Consider the following 19,719-nt stretch of genomic DNA (forward strand, 5'->3'; position numbering starts at 1 on the left):
TGTGTTCAATTCTGGAGCCCCCAAAATAAGAACATGGAGCTCCTGAAGCAAATCCAGAGGAGGGCCACCAAGATGACCAAAGGGCTGGAGCACCTCGCCTGTGAGGACAGGCTGACAGACTTGGTGCTGTTCAGCTTGGAGGAGAAAAGGCTCCAGGGAGACCTCATAGCAGCCTTCCAGTATCTGAAAGGGCTACAGGAAAGCTGGGGAAGAACTTTTTACAAGGGCTTGAGCAAGAGGAAAAGAGGTAATGGATTAAAACTGGATGAGGGGAGATTTAAGTTAGACATTAGGAGAAAATTCTTTAGTGTGAGGGTGGTGAGACACTGGAACAGGTTGCCCAGGGAAGTTGTGGCTGCCCCATCCCTGAAAGTGTTCAAGGGCTGGTTGGATAGGGCCCTGAACAACCTAATCTAGTAAAAGGAATCCCTGCCAATACAGGAGGGCTGGATCTAGATGATCTTTAAGGTCCCTTCCAAGCCAAACCATTCTATGATTCTATTATTTTATTCCTTCTATATATATAAAACCAAAATCTTCAGTGAGCACACACCCTGAGTGCCCATCAAAAGTCTGCACTCAACTGCTTGATGAAGTCCCACTAAGGTGAGTTCCCACCTTCACCCCTGATGTCTCTAAAATTGACTAGCAGGCCTAGCTGGAAAGACACACTTTCCATCCTTGGCTGGACAACCCATCAAGCTTAAGGCGCAGATCTTTGCTGGGACTGAAGCCTGCGAAGCAGGAGGCACCGCAAGTCACCTGCAGGTAATTGCATCTTACAAGAAAACCAGCATTCACAGACTGAACACGGTGTGTTTGTCTGATGTGATGTTTCAATTTTCTGCAAAAAACTGGGAATGTATGAAGCACTGACATTTTGATTGCCAGGACTGGCTGTTCTCTGCACTGCAAAGTTGCTCTGATATGTTAAAAGCATTACAACCAAACTTTTGGATGATGGGTTTTCTGTTAGTGACTGATGTTCCTTCCTTGAGCTTCGTATCTCAGTAAAGCTGTTGAGATGGTCTGTCTTTCTACACTCCAGTTATCTCAGCCCAGTCATTCTCTGAATGGGTAAAGCTATCCCAACTCTTTATACAAGATACAAGGTATATGCACCTGAAGACCGGATTCAGCTTGGCTGTCAAGTTCAATCACCCACCGCTAGGAAAGCACGAACATCACATGCAGTCTTCAAAAAAACCCACAACAACAAAACAAAGCACAAACCCCACCACATTTAAAAGTAGGAGCAGGTCCTTCTACTGCCAGTGCCAATCTTGACATACTTGAAAGCCTCATTTTCTGGTGGTAAACATTGAGTCAGTCTAAGACTGTTAATTCCTTTATATTCCATTTTCTAAACTTTCTACAACATTCAGAAATCTTTCTCGGGGAGTAAGTAAATTGAACTCTCTCATAATCTCGTAATATGTGCTCTAGGTAAGTTCTGATCTCTCTCTGCTCCTTTAGGGGCACTTATCACATCCAAGTTACAACTCCTACACATCCTCTTCTGGGCAGTGTTATGGTGAACAGACAGCAAGTATGATTAGAAAAAATGGTTAAGGTAACTGTCCAGATCTGGACAGTTACACTACCTTATTGAGAACCTAGTTACAGAACATCTTCATCGAACAATTACTTGCCTCCACAGCAGCACTTTTCAACATTTCTATATGATACAATTGTCAAAATTTTAGGTTGTTTCTTGGAAAATATGGATGAATGTCCAAGACTTTCTCTTAAAGTTTTTGGAATTTTTTTATTTTTGAGCTTTTTAAGGTTCTGGAATCACGTAAAACTTAAAAAGTATTTATTTAGAAAACAAAAATTGAGGCCAGTTTCCCTGGTACAAACCTTTTGGAATTTTTAAGAAATAACAAACTATATTGCAGAGTTTGAATTTTGCGTATGTGAGTCTGTGAGCAGTTTTGCAGTTTCAAATGATGTGATATTACTCTTGATGCCTGTAGCTGTAGGTTGTCAAGAGAGAGGAAACAACATCAGTCAGGCAAGCAGCAAAAAAGCCAAATCCAGTAGCAGCAACCCACTGTAACTGTCTTTAACTTACACAAAAGCAGGGAAAGATGAGCTCTGTGGCCAGACTACCAGGGGATACATGTCTTTATAGATGGTGGGCAAGACAAGCAGAGAGTCCTCAGAGAGGTCTTGCAGCCTGGACCTGATCTTTACTTTAGTCCAAAGCAGCCTGAATAATTAGCAGGCTAGAAAAATGCCAGGGTTTATAGGATTTTTCACAAGGATATACAGAGACACAGAGTGAACTAAAGTTCCTGTCTCTGCTGCTGGCAACTGAGCCCAGCAAAGGATGTGCTTGACAGCAAAAGAGATTTCTGTCATGGCCCTCTCAGCCTAAGGAAAATGACATTCTAAGTCTAAAACAAGGGACTGAAGGCTAGATTGCAAAAGAGCTGGTGCTCATAATTAAGAACAGATTTTAAAAGAGCTCCATTCATGTGGGCTGAGTACTCTGAGCTTCTGACCACAAAACTAAACACTAAACTCTTTAAAAAGCTGTGATGCCTCAAGCCATACTACAGTCTGCATTAATATATCTTTTTAATATTTCAAGGTTTTCTCAGTGCCAAGCTATTAAATGTGTAGACTGATTTCTTGGGAGGAAAATCCCTGTCCAAAAACCCAGTCAGAATGTCAATCAAAATAATTAATTACTAACAAAAAACCCAAAACCCAGTAATTGACTGCATGGATTTTAACTTTATGAGATAGCATTATCCTTATGAGAGCTCTCCCAGCTGAGGGTGGAGAACAATGGTTCCCTGACTGTGAAAGCAGTGTCCAAATCACAGCAGAGGCTTAATTTGACCTCACTTGTTCCAACAGAAATTCAGGTTATGTCCATAAAAATTAATAAGAAATAGGAAATAAAAGGGGTGACAAGAAGAGAAGGAGGGTTTTTCTGAGGGGAATTTGCAAACACCTACAGCTAAAACTGCCTCAGGCCTTTAATCAGAAATGGTCTTTAGAAGGTAAACTGTTTAGCAGACTGCTAGTTACAAAAAAATCACTACAAAAGGATCTTAAACGTTGTTATTACACAGAATTCTTGCATATTCTTTCTTCCCCTGCCCAGCAATAATTGGTCTCACACAGGGAACAGTGACAATGCAAGACCTCCACAGCAGGTGACAGGTACATGAAGAACAGCAGTGCCCATTGTCAGCATTTTATCTCAAGTTTCACACCTGGATATTTTTCTAGAGGCCTTGCATTTATGTAAGAATCATCACAAAGGTATTTTAGGATTATTATAAAGGCTCAGAGTTGCAGTGGAAATCTCTAAAGTGTAACACAAAATAAAAACTGCATTGCCAATGGTCAAAGCCCAAACATTAATCAAAAGGCTCCACCAGTTCTTGCTGCAAAGGAACGTCAATTTTGGCTCCTCCACATGCAAGGTGCCCCACTCCAAGTGCAGTCCTTCTGCTCTGTGCTTTGATGTTCAGCTTGATGTTAGCACTGAAAGGGGACAGGACCCAGAAGAGCAATGATAAGATTTTACAAGGGCTTGTAGCAAGAGAACAAGAGGTAATGGATCAAAGCTGGAAGAGGAGAGATTAGGTTTGACATTAGGAGGAAGGGACCTCTGGAGATCGAGTTCAACCCCCCTGCCAGAGCAGGACCAACACAGAATCTAGGGCAGGTCACACAGAAACACATCCAGACAGGTCTTGAAAGTCTCCAGAGAAGGAGACTCCACAACCTCTCTGTTCCAGTGCTCCATATCCCTTTTAAGGGGAACAGGGGAAGTTATTAGAAATCTCAGCTTTCTTTATGAACACCTTGGCAAAAATACAGAATCACAGAATGGTAGGTTGAATCTTGTTAATATGAATACTGATTCAGTGATTCTGTATTTTTGCCCTTAAAAGGTTCCTGTAAATTACCTAGGAGCTGGATCAGCTGAAGCAGCCTAATACCTTTAGATTTTTGCTAGTTACAGCATCAGGTAACTTCAAAAGTTTGAAATTGTTTATCCCCACTTGGTTATGCTCTGGTTCAGCATGGGGCTTTTACTGCTTCATTAACAATCTGACATACATCCATGAGTTAAAAATAGCAAACTGATTGTGCATCCATCAGCAGCCTTTCCTAGAGAAAACTGCACATTCTGAACATTTGAATCCTGCACAGGGATATGCCAAGTCTATACCCTGTCCTCTGCTGGAGGATCACTAATTTTGCTCACCTTATTTTTTTTTTTTTCCTCTTTTGTTGCAAACAAACCACTAAAGCATGCTCAAGTGTTACTACACAGATGCTCCTTCTCTGTCTTTAGTACAGCACATCCCAAACCATGGACAAAGTCCTCAGTAGATACCTACAGTATTGCCTGCACTGACTGGAAACCTCTGAAGATGTATTTTTAGGTCTGAAAGTTTGTCTCTAGAAACTTTAATGAAGCCTTTACATACAGATAATAAACAATTATGCTGAATGCTATGTGATTGACATGTAGAGATGTTCTCTGAACTGGACAGTTTCTCCAGCTGGAAGCTCACAGTAATAAAATTTATACCTCTGCTTCATGTCAACAGCAACTGAAATGATGTTGGACTAATAAATGGCAGGTTTAATTACAGCTCAGTTAATTCATTAAAACAAGTGTTAATTTAAACTGCAAGGAGAATCCATTATGTCGGGTGCCCGTCAGAAGTGCTCCCACAAAAGGGAAGAAGCAGCAGTTTTGTTCATCAGCTCAGACGGTTGTTTGAAGGATGCACAAGATAAAATTAGCCCAAGGAAATGCAAGGGAGATCTGGATTCCATTAGTAAAAGACTGACAAAAGTATTTTAAACTCCCAAGAAAATTTTAAGCAGAACATCTTGGACAATTCACTTGCAACTCTTTGGGCTCACTATGCCACCCTGGTGGCTTTACAGGCAATGTAGTTCTGCACTTCATGTTACTATTTTCCTTTATGACCAAGCTACATATTTTAGGTAATAAAGCAGGTAATAGTTCCCCTCTGTTGGCCACTGCAGAGCATTTACAGAGCTCCACATAAGAGTTTACTGCTGGATGTACAATTTGGGCAAGAACACTTGTTCAGAGAAGAGACTTAAGGGAGTGACACACCACAGGGATGTTCTGCTTCTGCTTTGGGATGATATGCAAATTGAAAGTTTTTCAAGTTTTTGAGGAAAACAACTTATTTAGAAAAAGGAGAGGGGGTGAAACCCTAATGAAAACCTACTGAAGCTAGTTAAGACCACTGAAAGCATGCAACAGATTACATATTTTGGCCAGAAGATTTCAAAATAAGTGTCTATTGAGTTACATATTTAAGATTATGTAGCAAACCACTCATCTGAGCATCTATTTTTTCCTCTCTTTTCTGAACAGGCAAAAATGAGACAAGTCTGTGACTCTTCCACCTGCAATACTGTCTATGTTATATCCTATTAAACAAGAATGTGCTCCTTATACAGTACCTCTAGTCAAATTCTGATGGTCCAGCTCCCTCCACCTTCCCAGAAAAAAAAAATTAAAAGCTACTATGCATTCTGCTGTAAACTATAACATAGGAAGAAAAAAAAAATCTTTCTTGTTTGTCTTCAGAACTACATATAGTTTATGTTGACAGGCAATGCCTGAGATCACATTTCAACATGGCCAGGACTCCACCACACTGAGGGGATCACTAACCATGAATCAACATGTAGGTTAATTCCTACATGTTTCCCATTTGCTGCAAAAGTTCCAGGCTCTGAAAGGGGAGGCAGGGATCTTGCAGAGACAAGCTCCACTCGTTGTCCAGCCAGAATTTGTTCCCAGATTCATCCAACATGTGCAGCAAAGGAGCAGAGATCCCATGGAGAAAACAGCAGTGATTATAGAACAAGGCTATTGGAGGATAATCACCACGTGCCAGCTCAGTGAGGAATGTGCAATTTAGGAAATAAAAAGACATGATTAGTCACAGAAGTGCTCATACACACAGCTACATTCAGTTAAACTTAAGCACATACGAACAACAGTTGAGTGCTCCAACCTTTCTCAAACAGGACAGAGGTTGCTGGAAAGAGCTGCTCAAAGAGTGACTCAATTACCCAAAGGCAGCACTTGGCAGGGCTGAGTCTCCAATCAAACAGAGGGATTAGTCAGGAGAAAAGCAAAGCATAGCAAAGGAAAACACAATGAAAGGAAACACAGATGAAATAAGATTCTCTTATTGATTTGCACTGAGGATGAATTACTTAGTTATCACTGCAGTTGTAAATTAAAGCCATGCCAAAGGGGTGTAACTTATAAAGGAAAACAAATTAAACGTGTTTTCTTTCTTGCTTTGTGTAGAGAATGTCTGAGCTCAGAAAGTCACTGTAAAAAAAGCTAAAAAACAAACAAAACAAATGTGTCCTACACAGGAAAAATCAAAAGTTCTGCATTTAGCAATAAGTTCACAGCAATCCTAGAGCTATAATCGTGCACTTCCCACACCTAAGGGCATAGCAAGTCTTCCACAAATGAGGTGAATTCCAATAGAAACAGCAAATTTGCCATTTCAAAGTCGAGATTGTCAGGAAGTGCTGAACCTCCTCCTTACACAGAAAACCTACCCTGGGGAACTGCAAACCTAACACCCAAAGGTGAGCCATGTGCATGAGATCCTACCCCCAGCCTCTGAAATCATGGGCAGGCTTGGTGGGTTAGAAGAGAGACTGAAGAACAACTTCCAGTGTTCTGCAGAGTCCTCTGGGCCAGTGCCAGGGCAAGATTCCCACTTCACACATCCTCAACCTGCTGTTCACACCACTACCTCATCAAAGTGCTCCAGCAGTGCCACCCTCTTTTGTCATTGCTACCTCATAATTTTCCATAAACTAAGCCAGATACTTTAGTGATCACAAGTCCAACTTACAAAACACATTGTACACTCACAAGTGACCTGAAAACTGTTGGATTTGGTGCCAATTAGACTTCCTGTGGCTGAGAGTAAAAGCCTAGCTGATGTGGTTTGCAATGCAGGGAGTTCTCTCCGATAGAAAAAAGAAGTTTCTCACCCAGAACTACCAGATAATGGACTTCAAAGCTGTGGGGTTTACGCATGGAAAACCTGTCACTGGTGCAGGACTGAAACGTGCTTATCTTGGCCTTTCACATGGTGTAATTTGACAGGGCCCACAGCATATCTGAAGGGAAGGAGATGGAAATGCATCTAACTGTATTGAATTTATTTACTTATTTATTTTTAAATAGTGGCAGAAGTTACTCTCATCAGCTCGTGAGCAGTCCCTATAGAAGTGGGTTATTACATGGGGAACAGCAGGTGGTAGAAAGTAAAATCCTTTACAAGGTTTTCCCATGCTGGTCAGAAATACATTTGTAAGTTGAAGAAATCATTACACTCCTGAGAGTCCTTGGGTAGGAAATGAGTTTATCATTTGCTAGCAAATGATTTTGACCTTTCTGGCAAAGGTTAGAGGACAGAGATGTATTAACTGCAGTAATTTAAGTCAAGTGTAAAGTAACATAGAGTTACATGGCTTTGGGGAAGAGTCTGAAGTTGCTGCAAATGTTTCAGAATTTGGTGGGGTTTACTATTTTAGGAACAAAATTATCATCCTAAATTTCTGGGGTTTTACCTGGATGAAACTGGAACAATGTAAATCTCTCAATAAAGTTTATTTCCCACTTCATCTGTCGCTTGATCCCTTTTTTCCGGTGTGGCATGAAAGATTCAGCCTCTCAAGTTCAACATGAGCTGGCAGCTTGCATTTGCAGCCCAAAAAGCCAATCATGTCCTGGGCTGCATCAAAAGAAGGGCCAGGGAGGTGATTCTCTCCCTTTACTCATCTCACCTGGAGTACTGTGTCCAGTTCTGGAGCCCTCAACGTAAGGACGTCATAAGGAGCTCCTGGAGAAATTCCAGAGAAGAACATGAAGGCGATCCAAGGGCTGGAGCACCCCTCCTATGAAGACAGGCTGAGAGAGTTGGGGCTGTTCAGCCTGGACAAGGCTCCTGGGAGACCTTAGAGCACCTTCCAGTGCCTGAAGGGGCTACAGGAAAGCTGGAGAGGGGCATCTTACAAGGGCTTGTAAGTGAAAAGACAATGGATTAAAACTGGAAGAGGGGAGATTTAGGTTAGACATTGGGAAGAAATTCTTTTGTGTGAGGGTGGTGAGACACTGAAAGAGGTTGTGCAGGGAAGCTGTGGAAGCCCCCTCCCTGGAATTGTTCAAGGGCAGGTTGGATGGGGCCCTGAGCAACCTGATCTAGTGAGTTTAATCTAGATGATCTTTAAGGTCTCTTCCAACTCAAACCACTCTATGACTCTATTATTATGATTCTATGGTCTCTGGACCCTTGGCTGCTGAGGTTATTATGTAAAAGTTCGTCACATCTTCAGCAAAGGCCAAGACCCTGAATATTCTGTCTGAGGAGTAAAGGTCTCTGTGCTGCCTCCCACCTCTCTCCTTCATTGCTCTTTATAAATCCAGCTCTTCATTTCCTTTGCTCTTCTGATGTTAAGATATGTTTAAAAATAGGAACAACTCTTTTCCAAACCAAGTCACGGATTTGATCCAAATTAGTTTCTGCTTTGTTTTTTATCTTAATGAAAAGAAGTATTTGTTAACATTCAGGCAAAGCTGATTCATTTTCTTCCCTAGCAATAAAAAGGGTTTAGGCAGCAATAACTCCTAACTTCCTGAGACTAAAGAGAACAAGGAGAAAAATAAAAATTATTTAATAATAGTAACAATATTTACAGCTTAAAACAACTTTTCCATCTGTGTTATTCACGTTTTGTCTCAGAGAGTGAAACTGGTCCACCATTCACTAACTCCAGCTGAAGTCCACAGCAGAAAACAACCACGAGTCCAGCACTGTAGGTCATACTGCCCTTAACACCATTTGTCAATGCTCAAAGAATTTTTGCAGTCAAACATGAGTTGAAGCTACATTTCATACTACTACATTTCCTAAGATCTTCACCCTGTGACAGTTCACTGAGGGAAAATCCCATTTTCTCTATGACAAAGTAACTCTTCCTCGGAACAATGTGTTAAATCACATTTTAGTCTGAAGAAATCTCCAGCCTGCATTCAATGAAACAACAGGTGGAAAACGAAGAGTTCTCAAGCAAGATTTTGGCAGACATTTGCCAGTTTGGGACTACTTTAGCATTCAGCATTTTCTAATGGCACTTTCTAGTCCTCTAGTCATCTAAAATTCAGGTCAGGTGGTGTATTGGAAGATTGAATGCTCATGTTGCCAAGGGCCCAATTTCTACCTTTTAAAAAATATTTTGAATGGGAAAAAAAAAAATTAAAATCACAAGCAGCTTCTTTTCCTTGTGATCTGTGCAGTAGCTACAATAATCACATCCACCTCAAGAGTTGCCTCCAAGAATGGCCTTCACCTTTTCCCAGAGACCATTACTCCTCCAGATGTTCCTCCTTAAGTAACTGCTTCAATGCAATGAATGGCTCTCCTTGGTCCTGGCAGGACAATCATCACCAAGAACTATGGAAGACAGAGCCTGAGAATTTTTTTTTAAGACAGAGGAGAGACAGAAGTCATGAGATTTAACCACAGCACAGATCACAAAACTAAAACCTGCCAGAAGTTACGAATGCTGTGCTCCGGTTGGGAGCACACCTTCTCGCCCTCCAAAGCAACAGCCCCATTCTGGCTACCCCTCACTTCTGAGCAGCCATCTGGATGCAAACCCATGATTCGCTAACTGGCTTGGACATAATTACCCTGAAACTTGCTGACAATTACTTGCGCCGGCAGCTCGATGCAGCTCACAATCAAAAAGAGCTGAACTGCCCTCTCCTGGGAGCAGTGCAATCAGCAGGGCAGCCTCTAACAGTCAAATGCATCATTAGCAGGTGGAGAAAGCTGTTGAAATGGGAAATGAATGGATCAGGCAGCCTCCTCCAGATGGACTGCCCAGCTTTTGAATTTACAGTTTCACTAAAATCGGACTTTGTTTTGGATTGAACTTAAACAGCATTTCTCCTGCAGTCTTGAGAATCAGGTCTTTCTGCATCAATTTCTTTGCAGGTTTACAGAGATAGGAACCTACATGCATTTTTAGATTAAAGCAACAGGGCAAAGAATAACTGATTGCTGTGTCAGAACAAGAGCTTACAGAGGAGTTTAATAAGACTGACATAACACAGCCTGAACAGGCACTGGTGCTGTACATTGCAGAAGCTTGTTTGCACTTGGGATTTCTACAAATCTTCTCTTAGTTTACTAGAAAGAAAAAGGGTTCCAGATCTATGAGTGATGAGGGAAAGGAAATCAGCCTGCAGCCATAACCCAAAACTCTGAAAATGTGAGCTCACCAAAAACAGAGTTTTCATTGTTACATGTTTTTATGCTGTCTGACTTGAGGCAAAGGACGTGTAGCTGGGGGACAGGTTAGTGACAATAACAGAAACTTCAGGCATCTTCAGCCTGCCCTTTCAGGTCCCTGCATTTGCAGGGTCCCTGCTCTGCATTTGAGACACACTAGCACAGGAGAAAGTGAGGACGTAGACTACAGCGTGTGTGTGTGTGTATTTTTTTAATATAACTTATATTTTTTAATCAGTCCTAGTGAGAAGAAGCTAGAATTGTCAAGAACATCTCTCCACTAAGTTGTCTGCAAAAATCATCACAAGGTGGGTGATTTCTGCACTTTAAAGAGTGGGAAATGGCAGTCATATTAATTAGGAAAAGTTCTTGGGAAAACATCTAAAGCAAAGCCCATCAGGAATAAGATAAGTATATGCTTTTAAGATTTTAAAAACAAATATATATATTTAAATTGTCTAGTTTCTTTGGGAGGTGTTTTGTTTTCTTTTAAAAATAAAGTTACATTTCTCCAACAACTGGTTCTTCTGCAGGCACTTGGGATAAGGACAAACAGGTGAGTCACTTCATGAATATTCCTGCATCCATATGGCACATACAGGAAATCCATTAGAATTAATATTTATTTACATGGTTACTTATTTGAGTAAGGCTTCCCTTCAAAGTGCTGCTGCTGTTATCTTAAGATAATAATTCTGATAAATTACTCTCCTCTTCAATGCTCCATAAGCAAGGAACATAAAGACTCAGTGCTGCTACATTAAGACCCATTACTCTGGCTCATTGCAAAGAAAACACCGTATTTTTAAACACATTTTCCCCAACAACAGATGCCTCTCTACACTCTATAAGCTTCAGATGCCAATTTTAAGTAAAGAAAAAAACCCAAACCGAGTCAGCCACCACTTGTAATTATTAAAAATTCATTTGCTGCCTCTGGACTTCCTGTCCACCTGGGGTCTTTGACAGGGCTCTTGATGAGATACACACACAACTGGTTGAGTGTTTTGCATGTATCTGTGTACAATGGCTAGATCCTCACTCAGATTGAGGCCAAAGTTACTCTGTTGGGTACAACTCAGCTATGCAAATTTCCACCTGCTGAGGATCTCCTGAGCTTTCCATGCAAGACTTTCCCATTTTCATTTGATTCCATTTGAATTAATTTATCTGAAGAGCAACTGGGTTTTTTATTGTGGTTTGATCATAATCAGGTTCACTGGGGCTTCAGATACATGGGCTGGTTTAGAAACCTTTCAGTATGCTCTACTCTTTATATTTAATTTGTGGGTATAGTTTTTCTTAAGAACACCTGCAAGCCGTGGGAGGGAGCCCCATGAACATATCAAGACCCTGACCTCCCTTCCAGGACCAGCAGGTCTGTGAGACAAAGGTCACATTCACAGGACCAAGAGGCTACAGCAATTTCTGACCTCTTCTTTTGATATTCTCTTTCCTCCCACTTCTCTTGCCCAGGCTGGCATCCTCTCCTAGCAGGCCACATAGTCCAGTTCTGAGACTTATTGTCACAAGGAGAGGGACAGACAAAAAGGCACAAAGCTGGCAGAATAAGCTAGAAAGCAGAAGCAGAAATGGCAGCCTGAAAGAAACAAGGATCTTGTTCTTCTTGTCAGTGGTGGATGGGAGGAGGTGCTGCTTATAAGAGAGAGTGGGGAGGAGAACCAGAATAATAAAGTTATCCTCTTTGGACTTCAGGAAAGCAGATAAACCTGAGTGTCTCCTCTTCATCTTGCCTAAAACAGACTCAGTAGCTAAGAAGCCTTGCAAGGAGCAAAGCAGTAGCAGCAGGTGATGACATCTGTCCCACTCTAATTCCTTCTTGCTCAAACAATTTATGTCCCAGTTAGTGAGGAAGGTAAAAAAAAACAAAACCAAAATACTAAACAATAAACAATCCAAAACTGCCTAATAGCCAGGGATGGGGGAAACTGGAAGCAAGGAAGCAGAAAGATTATTTTACCTAAGTTGTTGGGTTTTTCTCATTGCACCATTTCCACCTGTTGTTGGCTTCACCTACAGCCAAGATAAGGGATTTTCTCTGTCAAAGCTATTTTACATATCACAGACAGTATCCTCCCATCTCTATTTTAAAATGCACCCATGTATTAAGAACTCTGGAGAATGCTAGACAGTAAGTATCAGATGTGCATGATAAGCAAGACCCTCTTGCAACCTCAGCAAAACTAAATCAGTGTGCTCTTTGGTTCTACATGGCATCCAGCATAAAACAGGCAACTTCTTCCACCTGAACTAAATCAGGTTGAAAGAAATAGTAATGCTCCTGAGCTCATTGCTAACTTTTTTTGAGATGTCAAAACAAGCATCTTAAATACAAGGTAAAATTCGTGTTAAAACAAAGCAGCAACACTCCCCCCAATTTTTGAACTGCAAGAATTGTAACTAAGTTATGAGAAAAATAAAGGGATTCACTTTTGAACAATAAGGAAGAAGTGACAGAGTATTTGGCACAGTTTAAATGACTTTTACTTTGGAGCCATTCAGAAGCTGGGGTTTGGATGAATTCCTTATTGAGAAAAATAAAGAATTTGCTGGCACAATGAGGAATAATCTCCTACCCCAAAAAATGAAACAGGATTTCACTTGATTTCCCCAATGGTGCAATGAATAATATTCTTTCAGGATCTGTGTTTCCAGTAACAATGACTGTGCTATTGCTGTGCTTGACATGCTCATGTTGCAGACCTTTTGCTTAGCATGCTGTAAGAGAGGAGCTTAGAGGAATCAAAGATGTCACCACGCTGCTATTGCAGTTCCCAGACTTGCCCATCCAAGCACTGAACTGTGGGAAATATCATTTGATGCAGAGTATGTACCATAATAAGAGATGAAGGATGTTCTGAGGGTTGGAGGAGGAAGGAGAGGGAAGATAATCCTCTTTCCGTGCTGTAGACTTCTTAAAAGTGATGCCTGAGCACACTAAAAAGCAATGGTGGTCACGTGCTCCTCTGCAAGTGGAAGTAATTAAAAAAAAAAAAAAAAGGATTAAACCAGCAGTTTCCATCCAGTGCTGAAGAAAAGGACCACTAAACCCACCGAAGTCACTAAACACACCAGGCCAAAGCAGTTCCTGGAACGGATCCACAAGAGAAACTTCATCCAGAGATTAACTGAGTTTCCGATGTTGATTTCCAGACAGCACCACACCCTTTATCTACCCTCTGGGTACCCCTTCTTTGGAGACAAACAACATTATTTAGCAAATGCCACTGCAGGAACTCACCGCTGCTTGCGCTTGGTTTTGCTCTGGCTTTTAAACACTGACTTTCCATATCCTAAACCCTCCTAATCATTTCAGGTCTGTGGGGTTTCAAATTTGGTTTTGCTTTCAAGAATTCAAGTTTGCTCCCATGTGATATATTTTAATCTGCCTCCCAGGCATGAATTCAGACTGAAAGAGTCATTTCCATATGGTCTCACTCTGAGTAGGACCAGAGGTAACTGCTGGAGCACAGCATGAGCCTTGCTGCCCCTTCCAACACCATTTCACAACCTCACATCTATCTTTTGGACTTGCATGACAGTAACTATTTTGCAGAAAAAAAGGAAACAAATTTTCCAAAGCTTTACCCTTCACACTTAGTACAAGAACTGCACCCTTTTTAAGCAGACCTCCAACATTTGGCCTTCAGCACAATAATTTTCTAGTTTACACAGGGTGACAGCACATTGAAGTCACCGAATGCTACAGAGATGCCCACGTGTCCTGAGATTACTTCTGTGCTATTACAAAACTGAGCATGACTGAAGCAACAAGGAGTTGTTGCACAAATTTTTTCCAATTCTCTGTCAGCCACATCTCTAAACTCCCAAGGCCCCTGACCAGGGTGAGACAGTGACAAGACAGCAACAAGTCTCAAGATGAAAAGCTGCTCTGACACTTCCTCATCATACAACTTCCAACAGAGCAGGAACATAGCGTAGACCCTCCTCTCAATACAAGCTTGGCATACCCAGCAGCTTTCATGTGCACTGGGCTGCTCTACTCCCCAGGTCATGCTCAGAGGTGCAACACCCTGTGTTTTGGCTCACAGAGCAGAAGGATGGGGCCCATGGGATTAAACCAGCAGTTTCCATCCAGTGCTGAAGAAAAGGACCACTAAACCCACCGAAGTCACTAAACACACCAGGCCAAAGCAGTTCCTGGAACGGATCCACAAGAGAAACTTCATCCAGAGATTAACTGAGTTTCCGATGTTGATTTCCAGACAGCACCACACCCTTTATCTACCCTCTGGGTACCCCTTCTTTGGAGACAAACAACATTATTTAGCAAATGCCACTGCAGGAACTCACCGCTGCTTGCGCTTGGTTTTGCTCTGGCTTTTAAACACTGACTTTCCATATCCTAAACCCTCCTAATCATTTCAGGTCTGTGGGGTTTCAAATTTGGTTTTGCTTTCAAGAATTCAAGTTTGCTCCCATGTGATATATTTTAATCTGCCTCCCAGGCATGAATTCAGACTGAAAGAGTCATTTCCATATGGTCTCACTCTGAGTAGGACCAGAGGTAACTGCTGGAGCACAGCATGAGCCTTGCTGCCCCTTCCAACACCATTTCACAACCTCACATCTATCTTTTGGACTTGCATGACAGTAACTATTTTGCAGAAAAAAAGGAAACAAATTTTCCAAAGCTTTACCCTTCACACTTAGTACAAGAACAGCACCCTTTTTAAGCAGACCTCCAACATTTGGCCTTCAGCACAATAATTTTCTAGTTTACACAGGGTGACAGCACATTGAAGTCACCGAATGCTACAGAGATGCCCACGTGTCCTGAGATTACTTCTGTGCTATTACAAAACTGAGCATGACTGAAGCAACAAGGAGTTGTTGCACAAATTTTTTCCAATTCTCTGTCAGCCACATCTCTAAACTCCCAAGGCCCCTGACCAGGGTGAGACAGTGACAAGACAGCAACAAGTCTCAAGATGAAAAGCTGCTCTGACACTTCCTCATCATACAACTTCCAACAGAGCAGGAACATAGCGTAGACCCTCCTCTCAATACAAGCTTGGCATACCCAGCAGCTTTCATGTGCACTGGGCTGCTCTACTCCCCAGGTCATGCTCAGAGGTGCAACACCCTGTGTTTTGGCTCACAGAGCAGAAGGATGGGGCCCATGTGTTACCCTCTGTGAAGCCCTGAGCACAAAGATTTCCCCTTCCGACCACCGTTATTCACAGTTCAGCAGCAAAGGCAGGGGAAAAGGAGGCTGGTGTAGGGCTCATGATACAACAACCACAAGTTGCTAGTAACCAAACATGTCATTTCCAAGCACTGAGAGACATTAATAATTTCCTGTTCCATCTGTATTGCAAGCACTGGAGTTAGAAAGCCTCAGACCTCCTTTGAAGGAGTCCTCTGGCAAAAAAAGAAGTGACCCAACCTAGGACTGCTCTATTCAACAGTGACAAAGCAATGAAGAGACAACATTTTCCTTTCTGCTGTCATTTTTGTATTTTTGAAGATGTAGTGGTATATTGTTAGATGCATTGATCTCTTCCCAGACTCAGCCAGTACACAAAGGATGGAAAACACTGCTGGCTCTGAGTTTCTATCATGTGCCTTATTGATTCTCTGAAATGCCAAACTGTACCAGTTTACACACATGTTGCACTGTAAAGCCTCTCGTGCATAGAAAATGCCCTGCCCCAGTTTTTTCCTTTTTACTGAAAGACTTCCTATGAAAATTACATCAGCTGTAATACACATGGATTTTTTCTCATGTTTACAGTGCAGTTTTACTCAGAAGTAAATGTGGATTTGTACAATGCAGTGATCTTTTGGCTCAGACTATCACAGACTTAATAAACTTGTTCAGATGTCTCTAGAGTGCTGGCCTCCATGTGGTTTATTGATAGGTCTGTCTGCCCAGGGCTCCAGAGTGCTCTCTTCTCCTCCAGAGTCTGTCCACCCAGCCTGTACAAGAAGAGAGGCTGGGGTTCCCAGCCCTGCAGCCTACAGTCACTGTGCTCACATACAGCCTTTATTTGAACTGACATAAAAAGCCCCTTTCCTGAAAAAGCCCAGGGTAACAGGAGTCAGGAAAACACTCAGCTGCCACAAAAAACTTATCACACACTGTAAGGGTCTTTCAGACAACTTTAACAATGCACAAAGTTTATTGTAATTAATGCTGCAGCTGATCAGAGGGATTTCAAGGTTTGGTTGTGTCTTTACATTGAATTCATTGCTGAAATTGTCAGAAAGATTTTGTTCTCTGGCACATGCCTGTTCCCTTCACCCTCAGATAAAATTCTTGCTGATATTACTTCAGTCTCCAAGTGTGAAATTTTTTTGCCAACACAGTTCTACTGGTTCTACTGGTACTGTCTCACCAGCAAGGCTTCTCAGAGCTATCAAAGAACTGACTTTTCCGAAGTGCTTTACTTAACACCTTCTGAAGCAGAAGTGTGTCCTTCCACCTACACTAAACATACAATAGTTGTGTTCATCAGGCTTGGTAAGACACTTATCTGAAAAACCACAGGAAGCAGATCTGACTAAGAACGTATAATTTTCCATAGCTGGTTTTGGAATAAGATCAAGACTTGCCCCATACTGATTTTTATCAAATTAATGGGTATCACAGCCTGCACAGTACCCCCAGCAACAGAAAGATGTGCAATGGGCCACGGTTGCAGCAGGCTGTGCAGAAGGCAAGGCAGGAAGCAGACACTACCTGCTAATGCTTTTTCTCCACTGTTTCCATGGGCTCTCATCAAAACAAAGAGTACTTTGCAACACACAGCAGATGCTGCTCTCTACAGGATAAATACTGTTTTCTCCTACCTTCTTTCAGGGCTGAGATTGATCCCCAGACTGATACATGCTCAGTATAGTTGCCTTGGGACAGGTAGATCACTTGCTGCAATCCTCTGTGGAGATCAAACACTTCTGTGTGCTGTGTCTGCATCTCCTCCTTCCAACCACACAGTCCCCAGGGTCCCTCCCGGGGCTGTTAGCAACCCACAAGCTTCCAGAAGTCAGAAGCCAAGCTCACCAGTTTTCCTGAGCAACCGAAAGGAGAAAGATCATCAACAAGTAGGTAATAAGCTGATCTTTTGGGGTCTGGGTTCTAAAGAGGAACACAACAAAGGGTAAAGGAGAGAAAACCACCCGAAGCCTAAAGACCATCTTCCCCCAGCCCGCACCAAGGGGTGATGATTTGTTCCCCAAGGACCAGAGAAGCAAACATGCCTCACATACACCTGCATACTAACTAGAAAAAAACAGGTTAATGTGCAACTGTGATTCATAAGCCATAAGCTGTCCTCCCCAGGGATGTATTACACCCCTGGAGTTTAATTAAACTCTCCTCCTTAAGTAAACAGTATACTCTTCAGAGATTCTGAGGAGAGTTTATTCTTCTCAGTCTCTTTTCTTCCATTATTGTATGTAGTAATCTCTCATTTACATCACACCTTCTCTGTATTTCATACAGCAAACTTAAGTGCCACACCATCAGTGCACTGTAGCTGCACAAGATCCTTCCAAAAATTTACAGTCCCAGGCTAATCCCAGCTAAGTACAGAAAGTAAAAATCAATTTTGCCACATCTAAACTAGATTGGATTTAATTCCATCCAACACATTCCAATGACAGGTCAGGAAATACTAGATTTTGTAGGGTCCCAGGCTGAATTACAACCAGTATTAAGGCAGTGGACTGGAGATGTAAATTGTGAAATGTCCTCCTAATGCTTATTAGCTTCTCTGTCAATGAGAATCACTGCCCTGACAACAGATGGGCTTGTGAAAAATCATTGTCTCCTCCCAGCTCACACTGAAGAGTAAAGGACTTGCTTTTGCTGCTGAAGTGAAACAAAGTCGTTTGAGTTTAAAAAGCACTAGAAATACTTCTATCACACCCAGCAAGTCACACCCAGGCAGCTGCTGAGCTCAGACTGTTTTACAGTGGGCACTGATGCAGCATATCAGGAAAAATTAGCAAAGCCTTTTAAAGACTTGGAAATCTCTCACTCCAGAGCCCGGGCTGAGGCTGCCACACGCTCAGCTGGAGCCGAGGGAAGGTCAGCTTCTCCAAGCACCATGTCACTGCACCAGGCACTGCTGCAGCCACTTGGAAATCTTCACCATCTCGCAAACTGCCTTTAAAAACCTGGCTCAGCCAAGACCAGGCACTTGTGCTTGCTGTTAGCTGAAGTTAAGGAAATGCTGTTTCAGCATCCCTACAGTGCTCTCTAAAATGCTGCACAAAACCCACAAGCAGGGGCCAGAAATGAGTCATTAATGGCTCTAACTTCTGATGTTTGTATTACCATGTAGAAACTAGTTAACCAACGTCTGCCTGACAAATATCACTAGTGAGAATCCTGGTACAAGTCTAAATTTATTCGGTCCAGAGTTTAGAAAGTTAATGTGTTAAAGGTATGCTGCACTACTTACAAATCTGCAGGCCCCAGAACTACACAGGCTGCATCAGGCACACCGACATGATAATACTGATTAGATTATAAAACTACAATGTAAAACAAATTATGTCTAGATTAAAAAAAAAATCTATAGTGGATGTTAGAGGTTTTCTCTGTGGGGAAAACACAGGAACATGCATTATTCTGGAGAGAAGTGAAGAATGACTTATCTAATTGAAACTACAGGGGTGTTGAGGGAAGGGGGCAAGAAAGACAGACGGTAATTATATGAGCTGGAAAGCGGCCAGGACACCAGAGTTAGCAGCTACACACTTTCAGAAGTCATTGTGAGATCCTATGTGATTACAAACCATCAAGAACCTAGTTTTAATTCTTATCCTAGCTATGTTTGGCAGCAAGGCAAGGCAATAGTCCAAGGCACTGATTTCATCTAGGCTGAAGGACAGAAGCCACCTACACTCTTGCATCCGTATTGTTCACTACCAGCTTCTTTTGGTGGTTTCTCATCTAAACAGTAGCAATGCCTTGGAGAGTGAGTCTCTGGTGGGATGTCACATCCCTGGAGCTGTAAAGCCCTTGGCAATAGTCTCCTTGAGCAGGGGTTCCTGCAACCAATTGCAAAAGGGCTGCCTGTGCAGCCAAAGCTCTGCCAGTGGTTTCCAGACAAATTCCCATGTTTGCAGATGCCCTTGTCAGCCCTGTCTGCCATCATCTCCTTTGGGGACACACAGCAGCACCACAGCAGCAAACAAGCAAACAAAAAAAAAGCCAAATCTGGTTTAATCAGATCTACACCTGCAGGGATACTTTCGATCACAAAGAGCATAGGCTGTGCTACTCCCAGGATGTGCTGCTTGTTCCTGCTTCTCATGTTCTTCTTATACATTATTACCCCCAAGTTTTATTTGGAAAAGACAT

This window comes from Chaetura pelagica, unplaced genomic scaffold (assembly GCF_000747805.2).
Source record: "Chaetura pelagica isolate M959 unplaced genomic scaffold, ChaPel_1.0 scaffold652, whole genome shotgun sequence".
NCBI classification, from domain to species: Eukaryota; Metazoa; Chordata; class Aves; order Apodiformes; family Apodidae; genus Chaetura; species Chaetura pelagica.